This window comes from Anser brachyrhynchus, assembly GCF_964034855.1.
Source record: "Anser brachyrhynchus genome assembly, chromosome: 4".
Classification (NCBI taxonomy): domain Eukaryota; kingdom Metazoa; phylum Chordata; class Aves; order Anseriformes; family Anatidae; genus Anser; species Anser brachyrhynchus.
In genome coordinates this window covers 52,895,687-52,917,237 of record NC_137698.1, presented here as the reverse complement: position 1 = coordinate 52,917,237, position 21,551 = coordinate 52,895,687, and the positions used below count along the sequence as shown (strand labels likewise).

General features: G+C 35.0%; 1 long non-coding RNA gene across 1 annotated transcript; it reads right to left on the bottom strand.

The window, feature by feature from the left end:
• Window positions 1-16,405: 16,405 nt before the first annotated feature.
• LOC308194797 lies at window positions 16,406-19,813 on the bottom strand. The gene is made up of 3 exons (XR_013950874.1): window positions 19,090-19,813; window positions 18,922-19,013; window positions 16,406-18,162 (listed from the first exon to the last, which is right to left on the bottom strand). It is a non-coding gene; the product is annotated as an uncharacterized lncRNA (long non-coding RNA).
• Window positions 19,814-21,551: the final 1,738 nt, after the last annotated feature.

Here is a 21,551-nt window from a genome sequence, read left to right as displayed (position 1 = left end):
CTGTTAGTGGGTAGAAAGTCCCTAAGTCCTGAGGGGTACTTCACCAACATCCTTTCTACCCTAGAAAGCATCATCCAGTTTTACATGATGTCCCAACACTTAGTTCACAATAACAATTTTAGTGACAATTTCCATCCCAAATTTCTTCTATAGTTTTGCCTTGCTGAGCATAAAAACACTCCTGAGTTCAGTTTCACATCAAGCACTCTCAAGAACATGGATCCTTTTGTGGAAAGTTGTCACATCTTCCTCAAAAATAAGAACCTCTTCTCACAGCCAATTTCCCTACTCAACCACCTCTGACTATGTATGGAGTTGCAGTGACTTTCAAAGTCAGCAATGAATTCCTGCATAGTCTACTTAGAGGAAGCAACATTCTGGTAATAATTTCTCCATCCAGAAACGTGACAGAAGATGACTTTTGGTATATTTTCTTGTTCTATCACTGGAGCATAAGACCCAAAGACTATTACTTTAAACTTTTAGAATTGGAGCCATGTAGTCAAATGTGACGTATCCTTAAAGCCACCACCAGAGGAGAGAAGGATACTGTGAAAGACAAACTAGCTCGAGTTTTAGACTATCTCTGTACTCTTTGAAAGGCAGCAGAATACAGCATCTGTTTTTTCTTAACTGTCAACTTAAAAACTAAGATATTCTTTCAATCCTTTGGGATAATTTCCATACATTAAACTTAAATTTGTCTAAGATGCACCAGGAAAAGAGAGTGATGAATGGAAAAGTACCTGGGGTAGAAGAGTAGCAGATCTGTCAAATGACCCTCAAGTAACTTATACTTATAGACCCATAAATTTTTATTTATAACCCATAAATTCACCTGGTTTAGTCCAGAAAAGCCATGATGGGAGAGAAGACTGGCTGAGAATTTCAGAAATATGTTGAGTATTTACACTTCCTACCTTCTTCACCTTTCAGATTCAGAGAAAGATAGAAATGGAATAATGATGATAAGTGGAAAAAATGCAAGGTGGTAACAGTAAAATCAGTAGTGTTACTGCACTGTAAAACTGTTCATAAACATCTTTATTCTTTAGAGAGTTACTAATGCCAGAGATTATACAGTAAGATAATGCCTCTTTTGACTCATTCAACAAGCACCACATTAATATATGAACACTCAGGTCTAATGGTTTGTTCATCAAAGAGAAAAACTATATGATTTTTCATAAACTGTGAAAAAATTTAGATGCTTTATGAGAAAAAGTCTGTGAAGTGACCCTCTTAAAATGTTTAAGCTGCCCAAATGGAGACTATGCAATTTGCTGGAAGCTAAAACCATTCTGAGTCATCAACTGTTTAATAGAAAAGATAATGCACTACACCAGGGGTTAATCTGGTTAACACATATGCTTCTTTGACATCTCTAAGCCTTAAGAAGAAATGCTAAAGGTCAAAGTGTATCTGTTATGTTATGAGATTTTTTCCCTAAGAAAGCAAGCAAAAAAACCTTAACTTAAAATAATAAAAACAAACAAAAAAAAACAAATAAATAAATAAATAAGGGAAAAAATAAGCCAACCAAAACCAAACACAATCTTGCTCCATTAGCATTCTTTGAGAATTAGATAAAGTATTAATATCAGGAAGATAAGTAGAAAGCCTTCTGTATGAGATACATATCTCTTTGGTGAACTGAAGTTGAGAAGTCCTAACAGCTATACTAGTGGCTTTGTCCTGCTGAAGCTTTCCATTTAAACTGGAAATAATCTTACTCTTCCCTTTACAGCTGCACTGATTGTCATTATCCTGGCAAAGTATCAACTGTTGAGCCTGAGGGCAGTGAGGAAGAAACAGTGGGGAAAAAGGGTAGTTTTGCATTGTATCTGACCGAGCCAAGTTAGAGATAAGAGTTGTAATTCCATGATACCAGCAAAAGCCTAAACTCTATATTCTGCAAACTGGCAAGGCTGAAATCCTGTCTGAAAATTCTTTGATTCTAACTAAATAGCAGATAGGATTAGGAATCTGTTTCTGTGGATCAGGTATAGTAAATAAATTTGACTGTGCCTGTTCTGAGAAGATGATAAGGCAGTAGCCATGGTTTTACTGTTTTGCCGATTAGTTTAGTTATTACCAGTTAGGTTAGTTATTATTCAATGCTTGCTTATTCTTTTACTAGAGTGTTGGTCTTATACATTATGAATTAGTCTTCTGTTATTTAAAAGTAGTGTCAGATCCCATCTGGATTTCAACTACTCTTTCAATAAGCATCTTTTTTTTTTTTTTTTTTCCTAATTTACCTCTTCATTCTTTTAATCTACCTTAACAATGGAAATGATCACTGAGGTAGTCAGGAAAGAGAAATAACTTTCATGAAATTATTAAAATTCAAACTCTACATACATTGAATGAATAAAAATGAAAGCAGTATAGAGCCTGAAGTCACTACAGAAAACATTAACAATTTTTCTATCAGAACAAAGTACCTTCCCTAACAAAGGAAGTAATCCTTGTTCTTGAAAGAAGAAAAATCATTAAGAACTAGCCTTCTTTTTCCCTCAGGCCATTTCTAAGTGTTGCTCATCGACAGTTATGATTATTTGTCTAAAAAATACTGTGTGTCTATACTATCACTGAGGTAATAGCATGATATTAATTTTTCCTAAGATATTATTGTTTTGGCTATTATTCATAGACAGTGAACAGCCCAGAGAAAGGTTATCTGTGCATACCAAATATTGATGAATGAACAAAGATATTCAACCTCTAGTAGATTAATTTTCTGCTTCTACAGTTAGAAGTCAGGAGCAAACCAAGTGTGTATATTAGAGGGACTATATCACCTCTTCCTTGTCTTTCAGTGGAACAGAAATTTTGATCATTCATGAGCTTACTTAAGAGCAACTAGATGAATAATCTTGCTAGCACTGACAACCACCTCTCAACCCTCTATCTCCTCCTTCCCCCCCCCAGGGGAAAAAAAGAATAAAAAAAATTGCAAAACAGCTATAGGGTCAGCATGGGATTCAGTACCTCACTTTAAAAGAAGCTGTTATGCCTACTGCGTTTCATGCTTCTGAGAGCTGAATGTTATACATCAGTCTATCCACCATCTGAAAATATTTCAGAACAGTCACTTTTAGATACCTAAGTAAAGGTAGTTTATGAATATGTATCTTATATTCATTTTAAAGGACAATATATATTCTCATGAAAAGATTTTTTACTGTGTCAGACTGTAGCAGTCCTTGGCCATATTTCTGTGCATCAGGAGTATCTGCTTTACCATCTAGAGCTGATTTCTTTCTCAGCTCCAGACTGTGGATGTATAGCCCTGGATTCTGAAGAGGAATTCCTAAAAAGGTACTTAGCAACGAATATCCAAGCCAGGAATAAGACAAACATTGATCAAGTCTCAGCCAAAGTCACAATCCCTGCACTGAAAGGCTTCCTCCACCCACAATGAGTGTTTGAGTTAATGGAAAGCACTCTGCATTATAAAATGCAGTCCTAAAGTTACGCAATTAGCAGTGTCATTTCACAGACTGTAGACTGCTCCTCAAATTCCCAACGTACTCTCAGGGTATTTCTAAATTGGTTAGATGATAAAACTGCTATATGAAGTGAACACTGATCTGAGCCTCACAGTGGAACTTTTACTTTTTCGTAGGATTCAAATAAATATATATATATATATATATATTTCTTTTCCAGGAAGAATTTTACTTTGAATGAGGATTAGAAGTGCAAATTATTCAAATTTACCAGGAAAAATTTCAGCTGCACATACCTGACTCCTCCACACAAGTCTAGGTTAAAGCAAAGCCTCTAATATAGACATAAATTTCCTGTTACTTTTCTCTAGTTCACCAAAACCACTAAGTTTAGGAGGCTTCTTTATTCCAATTTTATTCTGCACACAACTATAATTTTATTTATTTATTTATTTATTGAAGTTATTGTATAAAGTCTATATTTATTCATTTACCTGGAAATTTAGAATTTCAAATTAGCGTTCAGTCACTTAACAGGGGATTTCAATGACAATTTCATATAGGTAAGTTGAAAAATAGGACCATGAGAATTTTCAGTTTTGCTCTTTGACTCCAATTCAAGTCTTTGTGTATATAAAAGCATTAAAACAGAACTTCAGACAATATGAACAAACACATTTTCACTGAAGAAAGGGGACTGCATACACTCCACTTACAACAAGATGCAGGCCTGGCCCATTGTACTGGTTTTGGCTGAGATAGAGTTAATTTTCTTAATAGCAGCTGGTATGGTGCCACGTTTTCCATTTAGGAGGAAAATAATGATAGCACATTGCTGTTTTAGCTGTTGCAGAGCAGTGCTTATACTAAGTCATGGACTCTTCAGCTTCTCATTGCTGCCCTGCCAGTGAGGAGGCTGGGGGTTCACAAGACACTGTGAGGGGATAGAACCAGGACACCTGACCTAAATCAACATTCCATATAATATAAAATCATGCCTAGCAATAAAAGTGGGGGAATTTGGCCAGGCAGGATGCTATTGCCTTAGGACTGGATGGGCATCATTTGGTGAATGGTGACCAATCGCGTTTTGCTTCACTTGTTTTGTGTATTCTTATTCTTAGTCTTATCATTATTATTATTATTATTCCTTCCTTTTCTGTCCTGCTATACTATCTTTATCTCAAACCATGAGTTTTACTATTTTTCCAATTCTGCCTCCAATCCCACTGAGAGGGAGTGAACAAATTGGCTGTGGTGCTTAGCTGCCTGCTGAGTTAAACCACAACACCCATAATTCACAGTTTTGTTGAAATGTTCTATATGTTGTGGTTTAACCCAGCTGGCAACTAAACACCACACAGCCGTTCGCTCACCCTCCCCCCTCCCTCTCTGGGATGGGGGAGAGAAACGGGAAAGTGAAGCTGGTGAGTTGAGATAAAGACAGTTTATTAAGACAGGAATATAATAATAACAATAATAATAATAATAGTGATAATGATAATAGTATTAATAATAATAATGTGTAAGAAAACAAGTGATGCACAATGCAATTGCTCACCACCCGCTGACCGATGCCCAGCCTATTACCGAGCAGCCGGCCCCCCACCCCGGCCAGCCACCCCTATATATTGTTTAGCATGACGTCAGATGGTATGGAATACCCCTTTGGCCAGTTTGGGTCAGCTGTCCTGGGTCTGTCCCCTCCCAGCTCCTGCTGCACCCCCAGCCTGCTCGCTGGCAGGGCAGAGCGAGAAGCCGAAAAGTCCTTGGCCTGGTGTAAACACTGCTCTGCAACAATTAAAACATCAGCATGTTATCAGCGCTCTTCTCATCCTAATCCAAAACATAGCACCCTACCAGCTACTATGAGGGAAAATTAACTCTGTCCTAACTGAAACCAGGACAGATATAATGAACAAGTAAATAAAATATATACCCTTGTGCTTAAAACAAGGCTTTGGACAAACAACAAGAACAGAACTCGTGCCAAGCCAACTGCAAATCACAGGAATGCATTTCAGCCCCTGCAAAACCCCCTTCCAGAATGTAAACTGGCATATTTGCCTTTATGTTTCTTAAGCTTCTCCTAGCTAATACAGGACACACAAAAATTAAGCTTAGCCTCAGATACAAAGGCATCCAGTAGATACTAATGGATGCAGACTATCTTAATGTTAGAACAAAAATTATAGGCTTTAAAATAACTGTCAGCCTTTTCCCCAAGACACTTGTTACTCGATTTTCACCATTTTAATAGGTAACAAGTGGAAAAATTCAGGCATCTGTTAGTTGAAGGAGATTTCAACATCTGAACATTAAAAAAATCACTTTTTATCGGTATTTCTAGCTTTCAAAATTAAAAGTAAAAATAAAAGCATTTATTTCTCCATAGCTTCCTTTTCACTGTAGTTAAAACACTGGCTTTGGATATCACTGTTAACATTGTGAGTGCATTACATTTAAACTTAAAAAATTATGAAGACTATGAAACATATTTTCAGTGTAAAACAGTGATTTTTTTCACAAAGAAGTGAGAAACACATCAGCAAGCTTAGTCCTTGTGTCTTCTTTAGGTGACAATGAAGAGCGTGTTCTATGTACTGAATGTTGCTGGAGGGCAAGTTTCCCAGATGGGAACCAGGTAGGCTCACTCTTTCTTGGTGGGGTAAGCTTCTGCCTTCTCCTTGCTCTTGCTGTTCTCACTGACACCAGTGGATCCCACATCAACTGCCTTCTGGGAAGTGGCAGAAAATGTCTGTATGAGGATCTGTACAGCATCGCTCAGCTGCAGGTTCTGGACAGACAGTCCATTTTGATTATTGCATGTTATTAAGATGCAACTGTCATTCAAATGTTTACAAGTCAAAACATAACTTTGCTCATCTAAACTAATGTCTTCCAGGCCATCATCCCTGATTTGTACTTTGGCATTGGCATGCCATGTATTGTCTTTAGGATCCACTTTCACTGAGACGCCAGTTAAGGTCTGTTTTTTCCAAGAGATCTTCAGGTACTTTATAAATAAAAACACATGAACTCATGTTAATAAAGACCAAGGTCTTAATCAAGATCAGGCTGGATTCAATATGGTGATAGTAATGACCCAGGAGAATAGCATTTATTTGAACTAGTGAAATTCAATATTCACTCACATGATCCTGTTTCTGGTTCTAACCAAAAGGAAATATTAGCATCCATTTCTATAGCTGTGGGCAACTGCCAGATAACTATTGATAATAGTATTTAAATCTCCCACTGCAATTAATTTCACCTAAATTTGTCAGACTGATTACAAGATCACAGTTCTCCTATTTCCTGTAGTTATTACAGTGCTAGCACCTCAAAGTCCAGTTCACAACTAGACTTCCACCATATCTGTTTTTCCACATACAAAAGAACATAAAGACCAGAAAGAGCCCTTGCAGGCTCTGCAGTTCTCAAGTTAAGATTTAGATGTGTGTAATAAGTAAAACAAACAGACAAACAAAAGACAACTTCATGACCTATTCACACTTCTCTTTATTATGCCAAGTTATCTCCCTTTCTGCCTTCCATTTGCACAGCTCTGTTCAACAGAAGCAACAAAGAAAATTCATATTATTTTGCAAATTTACCACCTACTGTTGGAGATTTATTTTCTTCTATTCATTTTCATAGTATACTGAGCAGTTTTAAATGGGCCAGAAACAGTATTTCTATTATTACTACTAATGGTTCCAAAAGGGAAAAGATTTAACTTCATCATTATTTTTTACAATGCATAATCATAGAAAACATCAATATCTATAAATGATAGCTATTGAAAGTTTGTATACTGCAAGACCTTTGAGACATGATGGTTTTGTTATGTTCATGTAGTGCAACTATTATCTTTGGAACCCAGTGTGAAATAGTGGCTTCTGTGCAATAAGCAACATTCTGTGTTAGTACCTCTTCAATCAGTAGATAGATGACAGAGAAAATGAAATACAAATGGAAATATACAGATATAATAAATAGACAGAAGCCAGTTTTACAGGTCTCTAGTGGAATAAATTATCTATTTCTTTTTCCTTCTGGTAAGCAGGAATCAGGTTTATTGACTTTTCATGTAATACTGTCTTGCTTAGTGACATACATTTTGCGCTTAGTTTTGCTCATCGTGTTTGTTTTGATTTGAATGCTTTGCGTCATTGAATTAAAAACACTATCAGTCATCTTCTTCCCCCAGACTCAACCTTACTAAGGTTTTAAAGAAGTAGTAGATGTAATTGGGCAGAGCCATATGTTTTATATTACAGACACTAATGAAGAAGCTGTACAAATTTTGAAACTGTCTGGAATTCTCCAAAGATGAGTTTTGCCCTGCTCTTGAGTTGTAGCAGTCAAAGTATTCTGCCAAGAGAGGTCAAACCTAGAAGCTATAACTATTCTTCTTATATTTATGTATGTGTGTTTGTGTGTAAGTATTTATGTACATATTCAGAGATGTACATTCTTTCGCTGATCTGGAACTCTGAGCACAGAGGAACTAGATGATCAAATGATGTAAAATGACCTATGAATTGAGATGGATTAAGTCCAGCTAAATTTAAACTACCTAAGAGCTGTAGATCACATTCTAACATTTCCGTAAACAAACATGAAATATTAAATTGTTTGTAGCAGTTGTACAGTTGACCATACAAATTTTGACAAAAATGTTGACAACATGAACATCACCATACTTTTTTTTTTTCCCCCTCAAGCTAGTAACATACAGTGAACAACTAAAACAAAGGGAAGAAAAGTAGTTAAAGCACTGTTATGGAAGTATGATTAGAAGGAGCAGATAAACATCTGTTTTCTAATAACTAAAAATAAAATAAAATAAAATAAATAAAATAAATAAAATAAAATAAAATAGTAAAAAGAATAAATGATTCTAGAGCTAAATTGAACAGGATAGACTAGCCTATCATCTAAAAAAGCCCTGTGCTAAGATATATATACATATACATTATATATATGTATGTATATGTATGCATATATATATTAAGAGTGTATTATGAGATTAACATCCAGTATTTTCATACGTTAGAAATAATTTTCCTTTAAATATACAAACCGGCTCTATCTTGTCAGGCCCATCTCCATATGGACATCTTTCTATGTCCAGAGACATAGAAATTCCAAATTTAAATAAAACTTCAGCATTCTAATAATCTTCTGTAATGCACAGGCAAGCCCCAAACTTTTCCAGATTTTCCAGATTAAGTCACGGCTCACAGAAAAAAAATATCAAACTGTTCTGAAAATCATTTTATTTCTAAACATGATCAACGGTAGAAATACTGATAGGGAAATATTTGATTTCACAGAATCATAGAATAATGTAATATTTGAGGATAGAAGGGACCTCTGGAAGTTATCAGGTCCAACCCCTCAGCTCAGGTACGGACACCTAGAGCATTTTGTCCAGGACAGTGTCCATTTCTATAAGACATCCAGAGTTTTCAAGTCAACATTATATCAAATGCCTGAGGAATACCTCAGAAATCCTAACCTCATACCTCTTATGTTATTTAAAATGTTTAAAATGGTCATAGAATCTTGAAAAATATTTTGCACTGCTAACATAAAAATTGACAAAACAACAAAATAAAACAAAAAATAATGGGACAAAAAAAGGACTTTTAAGTGGAAGTAATTTATGTTACTCATTTGTGTATTCTTGTTTTACCACCTCTTCACATTGTCGGTTTCAAAAACTCATAAAACATTTTTTACATGACTTAGAATTGACTAATGTCTATTCAGATGTTCAAATGAAATCTTCTAAATCTTTTTCTTCTTGAAGCCCTGAATTATTTGTATTTTACTTGGTCTATAATCTATATATAATATTTTGAAACACATCTAAAACTCAGCTCATAATTATTACAAACCGTTGATATTAAGTAACATTCTTCATTTCCATTTCTTTCAGTAGAGCTATCCTTGTATTTGTCCTACCTATCAAGATGAATGAAATACAGTACTAAATTCTCCTTTAAATTGACCCAGGAATAACAGCAATAAGATGAAAAATGATGATGATAATAATATTTCTGGTTTGCACCACACTGTAATCAGGAGAGATCTCCTTGACCAGTATGTCTAGTAAATCAATTTTATCAAATTCAGTGTCTACCTGAGTTGCATTTTGTTTTGTGCTTGGATTATAGAAGTAAAACAAAGTCACCATCCCTGCTTTACTGAACTTGGTGACTACCTTGGTTTCACCAACAGTGAGAGTAAGCTTGATGCTGAAATGCAGGATGCAGAATATGAAAATCAAGCCAAAAGTGAGAATAATTCCAGCCAACAGGGAAAGCAGAAAAGACAGGAAAGTGTTTAGGATACTCATGGTTGTAAGTGTCTTGATGGAGCAGAAGCAGAATGATGTACTTCAGAGAGCACTACATCTCAGTGTTGGCATTCTGGTGACCTGTCCTTAAGCCACAGGCCGCATCTTCTGTCTAAGTGTATTGGAAGTTCTGCCACATCACGATCGGTGGCATAGGGACAACATAGAAACCTCCTGCATACCTGATATGCCTGTGCAGTTCCCAGCCATTACAGGTCATGACTTTCCAGTCTTTGTATAGCCGTACAGCTATCATTACGATACTAACCAACTTCTTCAGAAAATTTTAGTGCTTCCCAGCAGTAACCTGGGGAGATACTAAATTTACCTAAATTGTGGGTTATTTCTCTAGTTGATCTCTATGCACCATGTACATAATTATGTCCTGGAGTTCAAAAGATCATTGAAGATGGCAGGGACCTCTGGAGTTCTCTTAGTCCATCTCCTTGATCAAACAGGGTCACATACAGCAGATTGCTCGGGGCCACATCCAGTAGTGTTTTGACGGATGGAGCTTTTCTGGGCAACCTGTGCCAACATTTGACCACCCTCGCAGTAAAAGCATGTTTTCTTCTGTTCAGGTATGTTTTCTTTTGTGCCCATTGCCTATTGTCATTTCACAGGATACTGCTGAGAAGAGCCCAACTCACTCTTCCTTACAACCCTCATGGTGTATTTATACACATGGATAACATACTTCCTGAACCTTCTCTTCTCCAGGCTAAACAGTCCCGGTTGTCTCAGACTGTCCTCAATATGAGAGATACTCGAGTCCCAAATGATCCCAGCTGTGCCCCAAAGACATCATAAATCTTACAATTTCCACATCACACAAAGTAACTTAGCCAGGATGGCTAGCTTTATGGAATTTAATGTAAATTGGAAATACACCAATCTAGCTTTCTTTTGAAGAAATACCTAGTCCATCAAAACAACATTAAGTCTAGCTTTTAACATATTTAGTAGACTTGGTTTTAATATCAGAAATGAAAAACAAAAAAGTATGTATTAATATTGCTATTTATATTGCAGTACTGTACCAAGATTCCACATAAATATTTATGAAGCTCTTATTTGTTATTTCTGGAGAATATGTTACTAACTTATAAGTTAGCAACAAGAAAAGCATATCAGCTTTGTAGATACAACACTATGTATCTGTGGACTTCTGTGTGAAAACAGTGAAATAGCTCATTAACATGCTTTTTACTGAGCCTGCTTGCCAAGACAGCCTAAGTGAAAAAACAGTTTTAAATTTTTTCAAGTAAAAATTTGAGTTTATATATAACTCTTTTGATACTCTGAGCATGAAATGCATATTCCTAGTTTAGGCTGCTTTGTTTGTTTGTTTTTAATTGTCAGATGATTTTTCTGGTGTAGATGAGGTCTTTGGTGACACCACAGTACATGGGACTGACACTGACTCAAGCATGCTGAGCCAGAAGCTTATATTAAATTTGGGAAGACCTAGATCTTTCCAAAAAAAAATCAGAAGATTTTCAGTTTGAGAACTTCTTTGTTCATAATCCCACATCTAAAAAGCAACTTTGAGCATTTGCCCATGACTTTAAGAAGTCATTCCAATTTGCCCAGAGTAAAGTAGAAAAGTAGGGTTTTATTTTTTTCATTTTTAATAATAGGAGAAAAGAGCCAATTCTCTAATCTGTAGAGATCTTTGACAGTTTTATAAAATCCTCAGAGTCCAGAGGCAGAAGTGTATCTATAATTACAGTCTCCTAAATACAAATCTAATGAAACTTGTGTGTCTACTGTAGATTTAATGTATAGACCATAACTGCATATAATAAAAATGCTCTGGACTTTTGTATCTGTTGTTATGTCTTTCCTAGCAGGAGGAATTTTCTTTATGTTTTACTGTAGAAACAATGATCTATTTTTGATTTATAGAATATATATTACATAATTATAACTATAGACTACAGAGTATATATTATAGTATCTTTCAGTGTCCATATTAAAAATGTTAGTGAATAAAGAGCAACAATGAAGGATGAATCATGATACATATTGAATCAGTCATACATTCAAGACATATTGATTTTCTCATCTTGTTATAGATAGAGTGCAAAAAATTTGATCTCACATACTTCATAAGGTTCAGGTGAAATGTCATCCATAAAATTTGTTGACAGACTGCATCCACCACGGCACCTACTTTGAAAGGTATTAACCACAGTGTAACAATCTTGCATATCCTTTTGTCTAGATCCACGGATCCAAGTTAGATCCATGGGGATAAGCAAAGTCCTGAATGATTACATACTGGAATTAGATATACCAACTACAGATAGTCAAATTTCAAGATTTAATTATTATTATTATTATTTTTATGGTACAGTTCTTTATTTTCAGTTTATAATATGTTCTTGGCAGGTACTCAATAGTCACCTTTCCTAGAGGAAAAATTGAACTTTTAACTTGATTGTGTTTTCTTTGCCTTTTTAAGCATCCTCATAAAACCATAAAAGGATTAGCAGATTCTTCTGATAAATTGACACCTATGTGTCCCAGTTGGACATAATCAGATCCAGCAATGATCAGATACAATCAGCACGCTCTACAAACTGAAACAGAAGTACATCTATACTAGCATTTCAGTGAGGCTGAGGGCTTCACTTTGGAAGCAAACGTTGTGCTCACTACCACCTGCTACATTTTGGTTGGCATTGTGGAGTGGCGCGAAGGTGTGCTCACCACACTTATTTTGTGTGACACTTTCCAGGAGCACACTAGACTAGAGCTATTTCACAGCAAAACCCCTAAAATGACTATAATATATCTGTCAGGTCCTCAGGGCCAACTGTTTCTCTCTACAGACCACTTCTATTAAGCTGCACTACTTGTTAATGGAGACATAACTTTAAAGAACCTGTCTTTTTCCCTAAATACGTTACTTTATCCTGGGGAGAGATCTCTTACTCTCACCCATCCTCTGAATTGAACTGTCACCTGTTCTGCCTGATATTAAGACCTAAAGCTGCTATTAAAGCACTAGTCAGAGAGCTAAGTAACAGCTTCTTGTACTATAATAGCTTGTAAAAATCTGCAGACAAAAATAAATAAATAAATAAAATGATGTGGATATGTGGATGCGTGGCTTTATGCCTTTTGGAACTTTTGTTTTACTAATAACTACAAATTTATGCAAAGATGTACTTACAATTTTTGCAAGCGGAATTCTAATCATTTGCTTTTAGGTACAAAACTATCTTGTTCCACTGTAGCATTTTGTCTCAGAGAGTAGCATATTTTCACAACTTTATATCAAAAGGGTAAATAGAGAATATCTACTTTCTATATGGAATATGCTTTCATCCGTACAAAATAAAAAATAAAAAAATCTTGAAAACATACTAATGCATTTTTTTGAACTCATGATTGATAATTTTTATAAGTTTATTTCCTACACTATTTCTTGGCATAAATAGATATATAGATACATATATTATTAAAAAAATAAAAAATAAAAATAAAAATTATCTACCCACTGCATTTTTATAGTATTATTCTGGACAATACATAATTCATACTCTAATGAAATTCACATACTGGATCTATCATGATTAAACTAATTAGTTTTATCAGCATGGATGTTCTATCTTTCTAGTGAATGCTGCTCTCGCACAAAGCAAGTAAGAAATATTATCATGGGAGGGAACAAGAAATACACCATGTTTTTCCTTTTATAATGAGTAAAACAAGATGGCATGTGTTCTCACCTGGAATAACCCATGCCATGTTTGTCTGTAGGCAAAATATTGATTATTTGAGAAAGATCTCTATTTCTAGAGTAGACTAACAGGAAAATATTAAGTATCTGCTATAATTTTTCTTCAAGGAAAAGTGTACAGCTTCTACCTCAGAAGTAAAAAGTAAACTATAGCTCTATGAAGATTAGCTCTAACATGAAAAATCATTTTGAATCATTCTGAATGAATCACTTTTATCTTAGTTTTCAAATCCCCTTTGTAAAGGTTCATAAAGAAAAGGTCATTTTGTATTCACAGGCCTCATATCTTTCAACAAAAGAAGAACATTCCCAAGTATTATGAAGAAAAATTTGCATTTGCTTTTATAAAGAGGTTTTGCCTTATCTATGATTTCCATTCTTTTCAAGACAACATCTCTTAAAGATATCTTGTGAATGCACAATGTTTAAATATATATGTTTGTGAAGGGAGAGGATAAGAATGAAAAAATGCAGTATATTTTATATACAATGACAATCCATGTTCTAGCTACAATAACCTGAACAATACAGCTCAGTATCTGCCGGTACCAAACAGTAAGAATTCAGAAGTTCTTTGTTTCTCCCTATAGAATTACAGAATCCCAGGATGGCTGATGTTGGCAGGGCCCTCTGGAAGCTATCTGCTCCAAACCCCTGCCCAGGGGGGGCAGGGACACCCAGAGCAGGCTGGAATAATTTTTGTTTTGTATAAAAATTAATCCTAAATCCTCTAAATTCCCATATCCTCACTAATCCAAGAAAAAAAAAAAAGTCTGTGTTGGGAAAAAAATAATAATAATAACACACCACCAAACAATTGTAAATTAAATCAATCACTTCTTGGGAAAAACAAAACAAAACAAAAAACCTCCTTCCTAAACAGCAGCATATGGATCACATACCTCAGCAAAAGCACATCCTCAGCTAGCAAGACCAATGTTAAGAAAAGTTAAAAGCTCTTTTCCACTGTCTGAGCACTCAGTCAGTCTCTTAAGGTCCCAGGCAGTGCTGCCTGGCACAGACATATTTTTATGGCTATTTGCTCCTGGGCCAGGGGATGCCCTCAGTAAATTACCCTCAAAATTTTTCCTGAACCAAGGTCCAGGAGACCAGACATGTTTTTAAGTAGAAATTAGCAAGCTTCTTAGCTGACTTTTTGCTTTTGTTTGTGTTTTTGCTGTTGTTGTTTTCCTTTATATTTTCTTTCCCTAAGAAAAGCAAAGTAAGAAGAAAGTTTAAAGTTGTCTTCTCATCTCAACATGAAGAACTCCATTGTTTGCTTCCATATGTATCAGTTTCTATTTCCCTTTTCAAATGCAGTTACCACACTGCTCGCAAGATAGATAGGTCTAAACACAGCTGTAATTTTAATGTGAGACTCTGACATATCTGATGCCTATGTCTTAGAAGTTCTGACCTGTTTATCCCCAACTTCAGATTTCTGTTGATTTCCACTCTCCAGGACATCCTTCCAGTTCTTTTCCTTAGTTAGTTAAGCAATGTTATGTAAACAACATGGGAGAACTGCTATTCCAGACTTCTTAATAGAAAAATAATGAAAATCTGGTTCCATGTATTGCTTTCAGATGCTTAATTACTTCCACTGCCTTCATGTTTTGTCTTTGCTTTTTCCTCTTATTATAAAATTCCAGTTAAAACACTACAAAAAGTTGCCCATAAAGTTTGCAAATCCTGAAGATAGGTGTGATCCTTCATCAGGTAGAGATGAAGGATAAACAACCCAAGTTTCACTGCTTTCTGCTTCCAAAAAGGCATAGAAAAGCTGAGAACATCTTCTTTATACCTGTATCTTCCCAGAAATGACCACAATCTGCTCAGTGCTGCACTTTCTACTTATCTTAACGAGGTGCCGCCTTATTCCTGCCAAAGGCCATGAAAAAGGATGTTGAAATATCATCCCTCATAAGCTCCAGGCAGTGAAACTGAAATGGAGTAAGGGTTTTAGGAAAGCCATTTTTGGTGACTATTATTAGATCTATCTCCATTTAAATGACTTGTGTGTTGGAAAATTATTATTACTACACTAAATGTGTCGTGTTCTTTCCACAAACCACATAATTTAGTACAATATAATTAAATAGTTTAAATCTACCTAGTTTAATTGTCCCTGCTTGTATTGCATAACTGCTGGTGTGTAGTCAATAGGATATGCTCACTTAACAAAGGCAAATTGTTTCACTCAAAATTCTTCTTGCCTTATCAGCCTGAATGACATTATCAGCCTGAACTACTCCTCTAGACAGTGTTATAACCTATATTTAAAAGGGTAATATTGAAGACTAAAACAATAAACACTTCTTTTTAATTGTCTTTTAATCCTTAATAACATAATTAAAAATAAAAATTTCTTTCAATTTGTCACTTAGGCTAATTTTAATGAAGAAACAGAAGAGAAAAGATCTGGTGGCCTGGGTGTGATATGCGCTGACAGCAGTTTCTCATGCAGATTTATGGAGATCGGTATTGCCTTATGGATATTTAAAGGATCATAATTTGGACTGGTATATCAGCTATCTTATGTGCTCAAAAGACTTCCATTAATGATGTTTAAAAATTGCACGTTCTCATGTGATTTAAGACTAAGGTGAAAGTGAATAAGGTGAATAAGACAGGATACAATTTATATTGAAGTCCTCCCACTTGAAAGGACATGTTTCCTACGGCACTGGAAAAAAAAAAAAAAAAAAAAAAGATGATCTCCATTGTATAATCTGGTCAAGTGGATTTGCTCACTTTCGTAAATGCCTGTCAGCTTCTAGACCACATTGCAACAGAAATTCAGTTTCACTTTCTCAGGGTCGCTCCTGGCATTTTCACAGGTATGAGACCAATCATATTTATATTTATGTTTATTATTACTGTTAGTGTAATTGCATGAAAACTTCCAATAGCTTTTCTATTAGTCAAGTTTTAATCCTCATGATAATAAAATATTAAATTCCTAAATTATGAGGAAAAACAGGAGAATTAGCAACAAACTCCCAGAAGGCCAGCAATTATGCAGCACTGCCTGCAAGTACTTTAAATTTATATTTTATTACATTCAAAGGAGTTTAAATTTACTTTTTCTCTCTGAATTCAAGACATACAGAATGGCTTAATGCAAACTGAGTCAGAAACAATTGTGTTTCATGGATTTACATAGGACTTGGCATGACTCTGACTGTCTGGCTGCTAGTAAGCTGACTTCAATCAGGCTAATGTTTATAGAGAAAACTTTAATTAGGTATTTCATGCAATAGGTAGCATGTAATTGGCATGAATATACCTTCTGCTGAGCAGCCTGATTAGTCATAAATAAACCCATGCAGAGTTGCTGAGAGTAATAGATGAATGCTGTGTTCTACTGGTACCGATGCTTATTGACTTGAATAGCTCATGATGATAATAACATTGTTTTAATGAACTGGAGCTGCCAAGGCAAGACAGAGGACAGTTTGTGTCACAAAGCTATAGCCCCAACATTTTAGATAATGAGCACAGACTAATTTAAGGTGACACAAAATAACCTGATTGCGACAATTCATTTGCAATTGGGCAAACATATATACATACAGTTGTGTAGGTGTAACTGGAATTCAGTAATGAACCTTTTTTGCAGAATATTCAAAGTTATACAGACAGATTTGATTTGCCACATTGTTCTAAGCATAGGTTATTTACATTATTACCAAACTTACTATATGTTTATAATACCATCTGACAGACAGAAACTGGAAGTCAAATGATGTTTCTTACTCCAGAGGAGTATGTTTGCTCCATATGAAGAACTACATTAATTAGAGCTTGGATTTAAGAAGTGATTTTGTTGTAAAGATAACTCTTTACATAGGGCTGTCATAGATTTCTCTTTGTTTCACAATTATATATACACACATATTTACACAGGTGTTTATAAAGCTATCTATAAATAATATTTATAATATTTATGCAATAGTTAGGTGTGTTCCTACCACAGACTTATACCCATACTCTTCAAAACAGAGATTTTTAATTGACGAGAACTGGTGAGCATTGGAATATGAACTCTGTAAAAGTGACAGTTACAATCTTTAAGACTCAGCAAAATTATAACCAAAATCCTCTTGCTATGACACAATGCGTTGCTCTGAGAAAGGCTACAGGGGAACTAGAATATAAAATGTGGAATACTAGATAAGAAAAAAAATACAAGTTATAGATATTATGAAAATTTTAGTACAAAATGCACCCAAATAATCAGCAAGCATGTTCAAGATCCAAAAGTAAGCAAGTTTGGGCATATCTAATAATTATAGACATTTGCAGGCTGCCTGCAAATGGTCGCTATTACCAATAAAAAAGTTTAAAAGTTTCTTTATCGTGGATACAAGAGAAACAATCAAACAAACAAAACAGACAATTTGCACAACTTTTACATTTATCTGTAAAGTTTACTCTTCAGAACTCTTTTCTCTTTTGTTTTTCTAGGGTGTTTTTTGTAGCACTAAGGAAGGTTATAATCAGTCTTTTCCAAGGAAAAGTGAGTTCAAGAAATGATGAGAGCAAATTTTGAGCTTCTGTTCCTGGAGTTTAGTCCTGTTTTCCTGAAGATGAAACAAAACAAAAATACCTAAGAAATACAGTAGAGGTTAAAGGAAAAGTGGTGTGTCTCTTTCTGGTGTACAGTCTCAGTGACATCTCTGCTGGATAATGAAATATTGGATATTTTGTATATTCTTATGCATTTTAGAGAACTAATGAAGGGCATTATTTTCATTAATCTTTAACTGTGGACCAGAAAACCAAGATTTACTTGGTAACCAAGATATATTCCTATCTTCTGACAGAGTACTTTCTCTCATTTCCTTTTGGTGGCTTGTTCATTTTTCTCAGCTTTAAGTAGTTATTTCTTTGGACTTTATGAAGTTCCACGCACCTTTCAGTGACTTTTCAGAAAACAAAGTAGTTGTGAAGATTATGTACACCAGAATGGTGATTCTTACTAAATCTCAACAGACCTACAAAACAAATAAGATGTGCATATACAACCTCACTTTGATCACAAAACTCAACCTGGATCAAAAATTATGTATGGTCTCTGTGGTTGTTCATTTCCCCCCTGCTAAAAATTTCCTCCTCAGTAAGCACAAAAAAGAACTGAGCATTATTCTAGCATTTGCTGTAGATTAGTATCGATGAAGATGTACTTAATATTGATGAAGAATCCAAGTCCAAAACAAAAGTAGGGCATATGTTCACAACAGACCCAAATTCATATGAGTTTAGCCTTAGCCAGCTGTTCTTCATGCACAAGCTGAACTTTTATGTGCTCTAGGCTACTTCACTAGCAACTCTGAGACTACCTGATAAGAGCTGAGTTACCATTCTACAAGGAGATTACTGGCTTCCCAGCCTGCACAGTCTGCCCATCTCAGCTAGTGGCTGCACAGGAATTCTGAAAAGGGACAGAGAGAAATTATACTTATTCTTTCACATGGAGTACCTGAAAAATATTGTTTTCACCACCTCACCTCTCCCAACACAATCCACAGTACATTCTTCAAGCAATAGATCTCTGATTTCATGGGCGGTAGTACTCCTGGGAGGACTCTGAAGATAAAAATTTAGCCACTGACACAGATGCAAGCAATCAAAAGGAAAAGAATTAATTGTCTAGAGAGCAAGTTAAGATGTGTGACATGGATTTTAAAATCCCCTTCCTTTTATTAGCTATATTAGCTATTTGACTTTTTCCACCACTATCTCAAAACATGGGTGTATTCACTTCACTATTAAAAAAAAATAATCATCATCATCATTTGGTGGTCATCACTATGTTGGAAAACAAAACAAAGCAAAACAAAAACAAAATTCTCTTGTACTTCCCTGTTGTATTCCAGGTGATGTCAGTTATTTTCACCTATCACAATCATTTGCCAAAGCAAATGAGGAGCTGCTTCCACCCAAAAACCTGTTCTATAAAGTTCTGTAATAACATCTAAGGACAGTTTTCAGTTTCACTGATCTTTCAGTAATATGCATAAAGCTTTAAAGGCATCCTACCTAGTGGTATTTCTGAAGAAAGTGGTTTTACTCTACTACTCAGTGAGCTGCACAATGACCACTCTTTATGGTTTATGGAAGATACATAGAATGACAGTAATTAATCAGTCCTGGTCTGTTTCTCCTCATCTCTTGCTAAACATCTGAATTTAAAGAGAGAAAGATTATGTAATAGAATAAAAGTTGATTTAATTTCACAGTTAAGTACCATAACACAGTACATGTCACATACCAGGTGCATTTTGATCCTTTATTTTTCCCCAACTATTTTTTTTTTTTAGGAGAAAGTTATAAAAAATACTGAAAGACTTTCTTAGCATGGCAGTTTTACTAGATTTCATAGTGTCAAAGTGTTAAATCATGCAATTTCAACTATCATGAATTATTAGCGCTTATTACTAAGACTACTACTTGCTCTTTGCAAATGTCATAGGGAAGAAAATTTCAGGTACTGAACTTATAAACACTTGCAGACAAAGTCTGCCATACTAAAAAGCAAAAACTTTATTCTTGTTTTAAGTTAAACATAGAAGACACATTTGTACAGCAATTAATAGATTGTAAAAATCACAAATTCCTCTTAAAGCAGTTTTATTTATTTATTCTACAGCTCTCAATAAGGCATACACAACTTTACAGGATTTTTTTTTTTTTGACACTTTTCTACACAGATTACAGACGTGCAAAGTAGAGAGAACTTTTAAATAGGTAGCAGTATAAAAGCACTTATTAGAAGTCAAAGTTACATTTTAGAAAGTCCCAGACCTCTTTATGAAGATATTCCAAAAAGAAGTGATAACAGTCACATGGAGAAATATCAAATCACATTATTCAATACAAGACAAAGTCATCTGACGAAATTCCCAATCATCTTTGGATACAGTCTGGTCCCACATCATTAGACACTGTGAACAGGCAATATTTTTTGCCTCGTTACTGATTTTAACTCCACCAAGAGACAACACCAAAGTGTTGACCATTTCACTGAGGGTCTGAAGTATTGGCCCTATTGGCTAAAATGTGCTTTCTCTGCAGGAAATGTCATTCTACTTTAATAATAATAATAATAATAATGAATCTATTTCCTTTTATCTGAACATAAGTACAGGATTTGCATCTTTTCTCTACTGCTCATCCAAATTTTTGGGTTCTTAAGGAGTTTAAAAGTTTTCATTAACAATTTATCATTGTCTATTTCTACATTAAACTGCTGGCAATAATTTGCCATATAATTTGAAATTAATGTCCAAATTTTGACTAGTCACTTCTTAAATGGCAATTAATTATTTTCTATTGTGATTTACTAATAAACTTTCTTTTCCCTGTTTGAATCAGGCTTTAGTTTGAGCTAACAATATATCATATTGCTGGAAACTTCTTTTCCATTTTTCATGGTACCTAAACACCACAAGAATTCTGCAGCCATGAGATTACTGGGAGTATTATTTATTGATACCATTGTCATTCTAGCAGATATCATTTTTTAATCGTTATATTCAATCACTGAAAACAAGGAAGCTCACAGAAATAGGCATTTAAATGCTGCCTGTTTTCTTTTTTTTTCTTTTTTTTTTTCTGTCAGCTGTCTTTATCTGTATGCTGTCACAAAGACACTTCTAATGAGCCTGTTTGGAAGCAATTGGTCTTTGACTGATGTTCAGATGCAGTAAAGATGTTACTGTATAATCAGAGAGAGAGAATACATTTTCACTCCCAAACTTGCAACAGGCAAAGCAAAATCACAATCGAGGGGAGCTAAATACAGCTCTTCTTGGCTCAGTCTCTTATAAACTGCCTGACTCAGCTTCTACAATTGAATGTTGCCAAACCAGTAAGTTTCAGGTGACTGTAGCAGAGAATAAAAGCTCTGTTATTTCAGCTGCAGTCTGAAGATTTGCTTTGCAGTCTGCAAATCAGAAACAGTGGGTAC